At 39.4% G+C, this 13,730-nt stretch overlaps 1 protein-coding gene across 6 annotated transcripts in view; it reads left to right on the forward strand.

Annotated features, from left to right (window-relative positions):
• The first annotated feature begins 10,709 nt into the window (after positions 1 to 10,709).
• AOPEP (aminopeptidase O (putative)) overlaps positions 10,710 to 13,730 on the forward strand; it is a 287,414-nt gene continuing 284,393 nt past the window's right edge. For all 6 annotated transcript variants that reach the window (XM_040089516.1, XM_040089515.2, XM_040089514.2 and 3 more), the window contains exon 1: positions 10,710 to 10,792. The gene's annotated coding sequence lies outside the window, so the exon portion shown is untranslated. The remainder of the gene's footprint in view (positions 10,793 to 13,730) is intronic.

A 13,730-nucleotide genomic window follows, 5' to 3' on the forward strand; every position in this document is an offset into this window, starting at 1 on the left:
AACTACAAACCTAGGGCTACTCAAGCTTTTGAGGAATAAGTCCAGTTTATCAGTATTTGTCTGAAGCTTTTAGGGTCACATTTCTGCAAGTAATTTGAAAGCTGCTGTGAGCACCAAATCTTAACCAATAGACTCTGCATATCCTACATCATACCACAGTTGTTTGGCTTGTAACCCAATTCTGACATTTATAGTGTAATTTGATCCTTTCACACAGAAGGATAAATTGGATGAACTACACTTAGACCTAAAAATGAAAACAGATTTAACAACAGATAGGCTTGTTGATCTCCTGCATTCTTCTTAAAGACAAAAGCTGCAAATGAGCCATAGGCTGCTGTGGCAATGAGAAACCCACTGAATGTGTTTTTGGCAACTTTCAGATCTACGAATGTTTAATGATACATTGAAAGTAAAATAAACCCCGTTCTCATATTTAGCCTATTTTTTTCTTTCATTTATTTACCTTTTTCTTACCTACAGTCTAAACCAAGTAGGTTTGGACCTGGGAATAGTTTGTGATGTTCTGCTTGCCTTTTTTTTTGCATTGTTGTTGTTGTTGTTGTTTGTTTGTTTGTTTGTTTGTGGGGGGGGTTTTTGTTGGTTTTTGTTTGTTTGTTTTTGGGGGGGGGTGTGTTGGTATTTTTTTCCCCACAAATAAGCTCATAATTTCCAACTAATAATATGTATTTAATTCACTTTAATATATTAACATTAGTGCCAGAGAATGCAGGTTCCATACACAAAGGCCTGTCTAAATAAGTACAAAATTTCTGAGCGGGCATGAGTTACGGTTATTTTGCTTAATATAAAAGAATTTTGCTGCAGGTATACCCTGTTGGTAGAGATTATATCCTCTATTCAGAGTTAAAGTATCTTGTCAGCAAATTTGTGTGTCCCAAATTTGCATAAATTACACAAATATTTAGCAAGAGTGTTCTTGCTTCCCGTTGAACTCCTTTTGCTTGAATGCTTTTTAGAAAAGCATTGCTATCTAAAATGGCTTGAGGAATGTATGGCATTACTTTTTATGAAAAGTTAGACTGGGGATTCTAAAGGAAGAAATGAAATACCCATGTCCCACCTTTGTTGTTGGTCTCATGGAAGCCTTTCAAAGCTGAGTGGTACTTGATAGATAGGACTGTGGCAGGAGTCCTATCACACACAATGCCATGCACACTTTTTTTAGCCCATATTCCATGAGCTACTTATCTTCAGACCCTGGTCACAACTGCCCTTTCCTTCTCAAAACCAAGCTAGGAATGGGTTTTACAGGCCAACAGAATTTGAATAACAATGTACTGATATGCTGGAAGAGCATATCAAAAACAGGGGAAAGGTAAAGGGTTTTGTTGCCTGATGGTCTGAAGAGCTCCAAAGAGATATGAAGTAAAAAAGGAAGATATACAAATGAAAAATAATGTTTCTCTAAAATAAGGAGAGTGTTTGAATGAAGAACATAAGTCAGGAAATACTGGGAGTCTTACTCTGACAGAGTGAGGCCACCTCTATACTAGGATGCAATCTTTCCCTATAATTTTGTTTAGTTACTAAAGAGCATGCTCTTAAACTTGTCTGAGGTGACAGCACTCACTGGCATTCAGTTTTTACTTTGGATTCTGTTTCAGATACAGGTTTCTTTGTGGTTTGAGAGGCTTCTTTCTTATCCTGCCAGCCCTGTTATCTCAGTTTATTGCTCAAGCTCTTAAAAGCTTGGCATCACTTTTAATAAGCAAGACTCCACAGCTCAAACTCATTATCTCTATAAACTGAGGGAAAAGAGAGGACGTGGGGTGTTTCTCTTAGATCTCAATCTGCTTTGGAAGTTTAAGTTAAAAAGCTGGGAAAAGTAATTTTACCTAGAGAAGTAAGCAGATGTACTCCTTATAGAAAAAAGGAAGTAAAACCTTGGCCAAATGAGTGGTTACTACTTTTATATTTTACTAGGTTTGGAACTTGTAATTCTATTTTCAATCTGTTAATTTCAGTTTACATAACAAAATAAAACCAGAAGACTGCTGGAAATGCTAATTGTTTTGAAAAAACAGACTATAGCTATGCCAAGATAAATGCACTTTACTAAACAAGCAGAGTAAGAGCTATTTGGTAGCTATAATCAACACATGAATTAAGGTGTGGCATATTTTAAGGTCTAGCACCTTATAGGAACTTAAGGATATCTTATAGCTGAACAAGAAAAAAAATTACAATGATTTATGTAAAGCTGCATGCTTTGAAATGAGGTGTTGCACAGGATTTATGAGTAGTAGTGATGTAAGAACCAGGATATTTGAATAAAAAAGGTGGGTATCCATAAATGTTACTCTGTTTCTCTGTATTCATTGGAAGTCAAAACAGCAAATTATCAGTGGAAAGCTATACATTCTAGTTGACAAAAGTTATCTTTTGATTACTCCAGTAACCAAAAAGCCAAAGGCCTCTCTATGATGGACTGCCAGAAAAATCCCTTGGGCCATCAGTGTCACATTTAAACTTTAAGTGGAATTAAAAATGAAGAAAAATGGAAGCAACACTTAGGTGAAACAAGATCTGATATATTATTACAAATTTTCTTTATCTTACACAATTACAACAGTCAAAAGGTAAGGCTACAAAATGCCAAGAGCATCCCCTTGGCTGATTTGTTTATCCTGGGAATGCTCAAGAAGGACTGCATGGGCAAACATAAAATTTTAAAGAGCTATGGTAAATCTCTCTGCAAATACCACCTTCATTTTTACCTGAAAGTATTTCAGTCAAACAGAAACAGGTCACTCATCTCCAGTCATGAACCCATGTAGGCCCTAAAAGTACATCTTATTTTAATCCCTCTTTTCCAAGCCCTTTTGCCTTCCCAGCATACCTCTGAAAACACACCTGCCTAATGTGCCAGTTCAGAGGTCTTTTGCTAAAACTCAGCTGCAACCTACTCTTCAGCTGACAAAAAAACTAATACTTATGTGCTAAGCAATAAGTACGAGTTCATACACAGTATGAAAGAGGAAAATGAAAACTAGCAGTAATGTCATCATATTCTGCCTGAATTACAACCAACAGAGATCTCACATGCAAACTAACAATTACATTTACAAGAACAGCAGAGGATTGAATTATGCTTTTCTACTGAAAAGGGTCCTTTTAAGCATTAACTCTTTTTTGTTAAACTTTCAAGCATGACTATTTGTGAATGAAATTGCAAAAAAATGCTGTCAATTTTCACTCTTTCTTTATTATACAAATGCATAACAAGAAGGTTTCTTTTTGGACTTCCATTGAATTCCCAGATCATATGAGAGTTTCAGTTCCCTCCCCAACATCAGTGAAACAGATTTATACAGGTACATGACAAAACTGAGACAAGGTGACTCCCTTTACCTTAGCATTTACAGTCTGTGCCACTCATCCAGCAGTCAGAAACAACAGGAACTGATTTTTATAAAGAAGTGTAATTCAAATTCTGTCAGCATGGCTGTGCACTGACCTAAAAAGACAACCATTAGATTATGTATCAGGTGTATTGCATTGCATTGTATTGTATTGTATTGTATTGTATCGTATCATATTGTATCATATTGTATTGTATTGTATTGTAAAGGTAAAGTAGTTCGCCCAGCTAGAAAAGGTCTCTGCTTGACTGATCAAATTAAGTTTCTTCCCACCTGCACACCACAGATAACAGTTACCAAATGTACAACCATCTACAAATACCTTCTCTGACACCTGCAATCTACAGACCACATGATCATTTCTAATTTCCAACAGAAAGATAATGTTAGCAACTGGCAATGCAGATGTTGTGCTATCTGTGTGCAATAGCAGAGGTCTGAGTAGGCAAAAAAGCTCTCCTGGTGTCACAATGCAGACCATCCCCTGTGGTGTGGGGAGGGAGAAGGCAGCCCATCTAACTCCAAGGGAGACATGGACAGCAGTGAAAGGAGTGTATGAGAGAAAGAGAAAAATCCCAACATAATGTCACATGACTGAACATGGAAAATTCAGGAGCATAAATATAATAGATATGTCAGTTTCACTAATTCCCTCATGTACTGAAGAATGTATCTCACAAAGTACACTAAGCAGTGGAAAAACAGAGGGTCAAGAAGTGTCATGAGGAACCAAAGTTGTGTATGAATCCAACAATTAACTAGAACGTTTGCAATGATTTGCTCCTGATAACAATGTACACTCAGTGGATTGCAGGATAAGGAATCTTACTACTCAGTTCATATGCTGCCTGGAAAACATCAGCTCCATGCTTTACCTTTGTTCAAGTTCCTATCAGGTTAAAATCAACAGAAAGTTATGAGAGGAAACACATCAGGAAAAGGTCTTTATACCTTTTCCAGTGACTTTTTTTCTTCTTTGCACAGGGCAGAAAAGACCAGGCCTCCAAAAGTCCAAAGTGTTGCCTAGTTCTAGCAGAGACACTTCTTTCTTGTGCTACAGAAACACAGGGTTCCTCACCAGAGCTATATGAACTCAAATACAGAGGAAAATCTGTTAATCATTTTGGGGGACTTCATAAAACTCAGTTTTGAATTTTGTCTTCAGGCACAAAGTTTTGAAATGTTCTTTTGTAAAGTCATTTGTACAATTCACCTCCTTAATGGAAGAATTGTCCCACAGACCTCTCAGGCGCAAAATAGGGCACTGAGTTTTATCTGAGCTTCAGAGTCATTATGGTCAGCTTTTCCCTGCAAATATTTTCAGTTCTTGAGTTATTACTATCCTATGTTTACATATGATTGACAGTTTCTTCTCAACTGGGAACACCAGAGAGGCTGTGACTTGCAAATTAGTTTTGGGACACAGATCCAGATCTTTTGTCTGCTTCATCAAATTTAACCACATAAACTTAGTATCAAAGAAGCACAAGGCTTGTAAATTGGGCAAATCATGAGCAAGACAGTGGTAATTCCAATTACACTTATTGTTCCCAAAGGTAAAACAAAGGTTCATGAAGAATTTAAGAAATCATTGTCATGGTTTAATCAGCCCAAATTAGCACATTACTAGACAATTGTTTAAATTTTATTAGCAAAGGCTGAATGACTTGAATTAGTCTTAACACTATTCTTAAATTATGTTTATTATGGATGTTGTAATTTTCTTTCAAATATTAAAACATTTCCCATTAACACCGCAGCTGAATCAGGGTTTAGTATTTGAACAGTTCCTCTTTATTGATTAATTCTTATAATTCTAGAGTAACTTCAAAAAAAATGTTCCCAAACTTGCAACATTTACAAATTACATTATATATGATTGATGTCTTTAGTTAGTTAGTTAATTAATTATGTGCATGTGACTATAAACAAGTGTGTTTGTTTTGTGGGTATTGCTTCTTCATAGATTATGAACACATAATCACTAGAGTCTAACTCATGATATTAAAACCTCTAATGTCTAAGTTGACAAAAGTTATCTTTCAAAATGTATAGCTGCTAGTAGTAAGAGTTAGAAACAGTTAAATCATTTATGGCATGTAATGCATATATTACAGAATGATGTGTTGAACAGTTGCTCTTCTGGAAGCTGCAATGTACACTTTTTGCAAAAAGTATCATAATACTGGTCTTGTGAAAACCGAGTTTAATACATAATATGAACACCTTTTCAAGAAATTGTTTTTCAGATCATCTTCTTCCACACAATATAATGTGCTTGAATTTCTTTGGCCTATGTCATGCTGAATACTCACAGAAAATGTTAAATCTTCCTCATATGCAAGTCTACAATTTACTAGACACATATGAAATTAGGACAAAGGACAAAACCTTGAGTCCTGTGAAAGAAATGTTGAATTTTGTTTTTTCAATTTGGTGCTTCAGAGATTTTTCCTCAACATCCTAGTGCTGAGATGATGGACTGATTGCCCAGAACAGGCACAAGTTGTGCCAGAGATCCACTGCACACGCTGTCAGTCTCCCCAAACCGTCTTCCAAGAGCTAACGAAAGGATTTTCAAAAACAGTTGATCCAAAATGCCACTTTGAGTTCTAAATGACAACAGCTTTATTTGATAAAAAACATACATGTATTTCCCTACACAGTGTTTTTTATATGTCACCCATCACCCTGGTATCTCAACACTTTTATAATGTTTCGAAGTAGAAATTCTGTCTTTACTACATGTACTCTCTTCCTTGTCATAAGATGGAGTAAGAACCTCAGCTAGACAGAGGAAATAACAACTTGTTCACAGCTCAGTTCCTAGGGTAGGAAATGCAGTGAACATGCTGAAGAAAGCTGAAACCAAGCATTATGTTGGTTTTGGTTTTGTTATTAATTTAATTAATGTTTTGTTTTTAATTAATTCTTAATGGAATCACTTTAATTTATTATATTCTCAGTCCAGTTCTGAGATCTTGGTTCCCAGATTCAGTAACCACCAGGCAGTTAAGAAAGGGAGAGATGACTTTGTAACACTTCTATGCTAAGTCACTTTATAGTCAGTTCAATCAGTGCCCTCTCAGAAAGGTGTGTATGCTACTTAAATATTGAGATAGTGCTTACTAGCGTCAAAGAGACAGAGAGTTTTCCATAAATCTTTCTGTCAGGCTCTCCAGCTTATGTCCTCACCATCCACCCCTGAATAAGTTTTCTTATAGATTTTGAATCAAATTATGTGGGAAGCTGAATGTCATACGACAGCAGATCTGCGCCCTCTATCATATTTATTTTTGGCATTGTCTGAAAAAAGTACACAGACTGCAGCCAAAGATTTCAGTCCATTCCTGTAGCTTCTTATGGATGTGGTGGACACAGCTGCTGATATGCAGGGGCACAGTTGGCAGGAAAGTGGAGGATGAGAGCTGAGGGACCAGTAGCTGCATCTTGGACACCCGTTGCACCTCAGCCTGACAGTGGGCAGCTGGTTCAGTATACTAGTCCTTGTCAGCTTTCTACCTCTTCTTGCTTAGAAAAGGGAGGATACACACTGCAAGGTCAAGACATCTCCAGAAAACAAGTGAAACGTATTTTGGCACTGAGAAATTTGTATTCTTAAGGAATGCAATAGTATTCCTTCCTGACATATACGGGGCTGGAGAGGTTACAGTACCACAGGCCTTCCCTGCAACCATTCTCCTCCAGTTATGTGTCAGAAGTTTTACAGCCTATCTGTCATATTATAAAATATTCTCTAGACACTCATTTGCTTATATTTAGTTCTACTCTGTAGCCTTTTTTTGCGTGTGTGTGTGTTCCTGGCCTTTTCTTTAATTTTGAAAGCGGCAAGTCACTATTAAATTATGCGTAAGTTTACTTAAATTTTTTATATTACATTTGGAATTCAGAGACTGAACAGAGTTTTTGATGATGATTCAGTCCATTCAACTTCCCCCTGGTGTACTAGCTGGGAGGATTCACAGTGAGCTGATCTCTCCATTAAACATAATGAAATCCACAGTCTTGGGGGCGACAAATAATTTTCTTGTACTTGTTGAGAAAAATTTTCTGAAGGCAAGACTTATCAGTCTCTTTCTCCAATATTTAAAACTATATTAAGATCTGATCAGGCCGAACTTACATCAAGGCATGAGGCCAAATTAAGACAACGATTATGCGAGACATTTATCTGCACAGCAGGGTAAAAATCACTGCAGCTGAGGTAATAGACTAGGAAAAAAAAAATAATTATTTTAAGAAAACACAAGTTAAATTAGATCACAACACTCCTGTGACAATAAAGCCACAGAAAAAATATTATATTTAGCAGCTTTAACACTAATACTTAAAAGTGATGAGCAGTAGTCACTGAATTCACATAAAAATTGATCCTAATATCAGGAGTTCATCTTTATATTTGCTTCCAAAAAGGTAACTTCATGTGAGAGATATCTCTGGAAACCCAGGAGTTCAAATGCTGTATGTGTCCAGCTAAGACAAAACACAGCATTAAAATTAATTTTAATCTTCTTTTAAATTTTTTTAAACGTTCCTTTTTACTGTTTCAAAATGTGCAGTTGGGTAAGGTATAATTCGTTTTTCCCCTATCTCTCCTGGAGCTCCAAGGATCTCCCCACAGCTAATTGCTTTACAGGCTTCCACATACGGTATACTTAACACATTGATTTTGATTTGTCAGAAAAGAGATTTTCTTTCAAGAAATGAGTAGATTTTGGTTAGAGTAAGAAACAGGTTGGTTTATGCTCATGATGATATTCTGATTTCTTTCCTTTAGGCTATAATAGTGCATTACCTCAGTCCCTGGAAAAGCTGTCACGTTTGCAAGTAAAAGTGAGAGTAGTCAACAATGATGACCATCTACATATCTCTAACAAAGTGCAGTTAAATTGAAGAGCTCTGCACATCACCATTATATCTGTAGGAAACTTGAACCATATAGTGCACTGAAAACAACAAAAAAAACCCTCAAAGGCTGCTGTAGCACAGCATTTGCTTAAGCCTACAGTTTTCCTGGTCAGAAAACAATAGATTCCTTTTCTAGTACTTGCAAAGTATTGTGTAATTTCATTGTTTACATCTATATATATGCATCTGCATATCTCAGGTCTTCTCAAACGGAACTGTTAAAATAGTGGCTTCATCTGGATTCAAGACACATACTTAAACCTAGTCCAAGTGGATATTGATTTTTAGACTCAACCTTCCCTTGGCGACTGCACACAGACCTAGTCAGAAAGTTCTCCCTGAGTATGGGTAGTATGGATACAATCCTCAAACAGAAGACCCTGTACCGGATCTGGCTGGGTCAGAGATACTTTCTAGTATGTTCCTTCCAGTGCTACGATGTGTACAATTACTTTGGCAAGACTCAGATTTCTGGAAGTTTTTGATGCTTTAAAAACCACTTCCATCAGGCCTGTTCTACGTAAGTTTGCAATTCTTAAGGGAAAATAGGCATCCAAATGTCATATAGGCTCCTGAGTTCAGTATTTGTGACCCCACATTTTCTGCAAACAGGTATTTACTACTAAAAATCAAGAAAAATAAAATAACTCCTTAACACCAGTGCAGCATTAAGAAGCAGGCATTCTTTATTCAGCCACATGCATGAAGTGCATTTACCCTCCAGAAACTGTGCATGCTGAGTACAGTAAAAGCAGAAGAAGTTCCTGTTTGTATACTATTCTTTACATACATATTCATTTATTTCCCCGGAATAAACATACATTGATAATGATTTCCCTGAAATCACTGACATATGTCCTTTTCCCTCTGCGCATGCGTTCTGCTATCCTGGGGGTCTCTTTGTGGGTCCCTGGTGGTCAGTGACCCCAAATTCACATCTGACCATCTGGTGAACTGGTAAAATTTGGCACAACTGAGTCGGCTACTTTCTAGTGGTTGTTCCTACAGAATAAGCACTGTGTGGTTCCACAGGCCAGTGGTTTTTGAAGAGTAAGCATTATATTAGCCCACCAGGTGCAAACAATTTTTCACCTGACAACACTTTCACAAAACTAAGCCAAATCCTTCTCCTCAGGATGATTTTCAAACTACATTCCCAAATTCCCTGCCTAGCATAATTTATCCAGTGGGGACAGAAAGTCCCTGTAATCCAACAATAACAGCAACTGCTTGGTGGGAGAGAAATTTCTTTGCTATTTCTGCTGGTTAGCAAGGATTTGAATCCAAATTTCCCACCACCCTTGAAAATGCCCTAGAAAATGCAACTGGCAAGTTCTGGGAGAGACTGTCAGTGCCTTTCCATGTTGCATAAGTAATTAAATGTTCATGGGGTTGTTTCAGTGCTCAAAATCACTGGAAATGTTTCATGGCTTATCATTATACTACCAGAAGTAACACCAGTACAGTTCTTGCCCTGCCCCTCCTTCCCCCACACATGGGAAAAGGGAAATTCATGGCGTCACAAAATAGTTAGGGTTGGAAGGGACCTCTGGAGATGATCCAGTCCAAACGCCCCCACCCAGGTAGGGTCACTTACAGCAGGTTACATAGGAACACATCCATGTGGGTTTTGAGTATGTCCAGAGACATAGCTGCGCAGCCTGCTCCAGTGCTCTGCCACCTTCAATTTAAAAGAAGTTCTTCCTCATGTTGAAGTGAAATTCCTTATCTTTATGGCCACTGGTCCTCTTTTGTGTCTGGGCACCACTGAAGAGCCTGGCACCGTCCTCTTGGCACCCACTTTTGAGATATTTGTATGTATTGCTGAGATTCCCTCTCAGTCTTCTCCAGACAAAACAGGCCCAGCTCCTGCAGTCTTTCCTCATAAAAGAGATGCTCCAGACCCCAAACCATTTTAGTGACCCTCTGCTGGACCCTCTCCAGTAGCTCCTTGTCTCTCTTCTCCTAAGGAGCTCAGACCACAGCACTCCAGATGCGGCCTCACCAGGGCCGAGTAGACGGACAGCACCACCTCCCTCAACTTTCTTCGACACTCCTCCCAGCATACCCTTGGCCCTCCCAGCCACAAGGGCACTGCCGGCTGATGGGCGTATTGTCATCAACCAGATCAACCTCTAGCTGGGGAGGCGAGGCCAAGAGGGGAGCCGTCTGTTGGCAGCAGACGCCTTACCCTCGGTTACGCGCACCGCGACCGGCCGGGCCGGGCGGAGGAGCGGGCTGGCGGGGGCGGGCCGGGGCGGGCCCGGGCGGATGAGCTCATCCACGGGCGCCGCGGCCGGGCCGCAGGGCGGGGCGGTGGAGCCGGCGCGGCGCCGGGTGCGGGAGGGTGGCGGCTGCGACAGAGACGGCGGCTACAGCTCGGGCGCCTGGCGGGGCCGGGCAGGGGACGGTGTGTCCCTGTGTGTCCCCGCACACGCCCCGGGAGCCGGCACGCAGGCGGGGTAGTGGCCGCCGCTGTAAGTGTTCCTTCCTTGTCCGTCGCCCCCCACGTCCCCGTGCTTCCGGCCGGGCCGCGCCGCGCTCGGCTGGGCGGGCTGGCTGGCATCCCCGTCCAGCGGCGCTTCCCGCCGCCCCGCCTCGCCTCGTGCGAGGGAGGCGCCGCTGGCGGTGACAAAACTTTCCGTCCCTGCCTTTCCTTGCAAATTAAGTGGCTGCACCCAGAGCATAGGGAGCAGTGGAAGGAGCAGAATGCAAAGCAGCTGGGGGTGTACGGCAGTCGCCTCTGTCCTTTTCCACGCAGCTTGGGTCAGTGGCCTTCTTATGGGCTTCTGGTGTCCTGAAAGAACTTTAAACGTGGATCTGTTCGACCCTCTCAAAGCTGTTTAAAGAACTGTTCCACTCATTGGCGTTTTTAACGCTGGAAACAATGTAGGTGAGACTCCTGTCTTGATAAATGGTGATGTGTAATTCATCTGAGGATTTCAGCTTAGTTGTATGTTAGTTCCTTTACTCAGGATAATGCTTAGATTGCAGAAGTCTAGTTAAATGAGGCTGAGGTGACTTGCCAACGTCAACGTTGCAAAGACTTTTTCTTATTCCGGCCTCAAAGATTTAGTTCTTTGACATTGTAGGTGGTATTCATGAAAACCAGCTGCATTAAGTTGAAAACAGTCATTCTGTTTCAGCACTGATTTTATTTGGTTGCTTCCTGTGTATGAATATCATCAGACATGCATGCTTCGTGTCCTGAAAGTCAGTCACACACAACCTTTCCTTGTGTATTTTGAATGGAAGTAAAATCCAAGGTAGTTCTATGCCTCTTTAGCGCTGTTCGGCATGTCCATAGAATCACTCACTTTGGAAGGACTGCTGAAGATCATCTAGTCATCCCCTTTGAACATCCCCCTGTTCAAGGAGGGTTAGGTATAGTGAATTACCCATGTCCATCTTGAAATCATTTTGTGAAATAAAAACTGGAAATACTATCCTTATACAGATGTTGGTCGTGGGGCTTGTTTTGTTTCTGCAGGGTTGTTTTTGGTTTTTGTTTTGCTTTGTTCTGTTTGGTTTTTTCTGTGAACAAAGTAATGGTAAATTTGGGATCAGAAAATTGTAAAACACGTATTTGATCTCTCTTTAATCATTTTAGGTATTTGATCATTACTGTAATATAAATGATTGTCAATGGAGTAAAAATGGGTTAAGGACAATATCAGGATACTCTTACTAGCTCTTTTACCAATTGTAGTTATGCTTCTTTTTCAGAAGTCTTGGGTGTTTTTCTTTGGGAATTAGTATTTTGGGGGCAGAAAGGGGCAGGGTTTTTTTGGCTTTTTTCTTTTTTGTACTTCTTATTTCAGCTGAAATGTTTTCTTTTTTGAAAGAGTTTTCTCTCTCGGCTTATAATTTCAGCTCATAGAAGTAAATTTCCCTCACTCTTAACTTGCTGATGTAGTTGATAAAGAAGGTCTTCCATTATGTTTTCAGACCTACTGTCTTCCTATAGTTTTCAGACTTAAAAGGAGACTTCTGGAGTGGTACCAATTGTGTTTTATCAAAGCCTCATTACGAAATAAGCTATTTTTCTTGTGACGCAGAGTGAGGTCTGTAAGCTCTCTTCTTTGGATTGTTTTATAGTAGTTTAACATGAGCAAATGTTAGTTTTCTGTTAGATTGTTTAAGCCTTTCTTTCATCTATAGGACCCATTCTTGCCTTAAAAAGGCTTAAGATCTCTTAGGTGTTTGTCTTATGTGTATGGGGGGAAAAAGTTTGTAATTACCAAAAATAATGTGTACCTATTACTTGGTATTTGAGAAGTAAAATTGATGTTGATGGATCAAAACTGAGTTCTTAGTACGATCTTAGTGTCTTATATTATGTGGATAATGTATAAACTTGAATTTGGAAGAAGCTGCCTTGAAAGCGGTTTAAAGAGCATTAGTTATAAACCTCTTCTAATTATTGAAGAGAACATTCATTGGAAAAGCAGGGGTTTTTTTCATTTTTAAGTTTCTTTAAAAGCTAAGTGGAGAGCATTATAGCCTTAATTCCAATACCTGCTTGTTGAAAGCAACTGAATTAACTTTTATGTACAAATGAAGAAAATCGTGCTTGGCTGAAGATGAAGAGTGTCCAAGCATGGCTTTATTTTCCTGGTATAGAAAGTTGGTGTTTAAATATGTCTGGATATTGGCCCGTGGCGTGTAGGGAAAGTCTGTGTCACTGAAATTCTTCTATACCTTTTGAAGAATATAGTGAGTATGTAACACAAACAAGTTGGTCTCTGTGCTTCAGATATCCTTGTTTGTGGATCAGGATATTAGCTTACATTACCAGCTCAGGTGCATGTGTCAGGCTGTCTGCTCCAGTGACTGTGCATGGAAATAGGTGTCTCTGTTGGCTGTTGGTCAAAGCAGATGATTCTGGCAGAATCAGCTGCTGGGAGAAATATCTCCAAACAGGCTTAGCATAAATTGATGGGGTTCATCTGACCGTCCTTAGTTTGCTAGAAAACTCAATTTTGTAAATTTCTATGGAGGTACTTAAATGGACTGTTATTTCAGGGAATGAGTTTGTGTGTGGTGTGAAAAACAGAAAAGCTGAGATAGAAATGGGCACTGTCTTATGGATTGATGCCTGCTGCTTGTGTCAGCATTCATGTATGAGTTCATGCAACTCTGATTTTGCACAATAAAAAACAGTGGTATGGTTTGTAAGGCATTAACCAGTTTATGTATTCAAATATTTGCAACAGCTCCATGTTGGGAGTTTTCCAAGGCTTGGCAGATATCAAGTACAGCACTGTAACTGCTTGGATTGGTTGGAGACTTGATCTTCTATCATACGGCCCTCTCTTTCATTCGTTTTTATTTTCTGAGATTTTGGAAATTAATGAAAAACGACAGCTGCAGTTGTGCTCTGAAACAAGACATGCTTTGTGTATGCTTCATGTT

This window comes from Hirundo rustica, chromosome Z, assembly GCF_015227805.2.
Source record: "Hirundo rustica isolate bHirRus1 chromosome Z, bHirRus1.pri.v3, whole genome shotgun sequence".
NCBI lineage: Eukaryota > Metazoa > Chordata > Aves > Passeriformes > Hirundinidae > Hirundo > Hirundo rustica.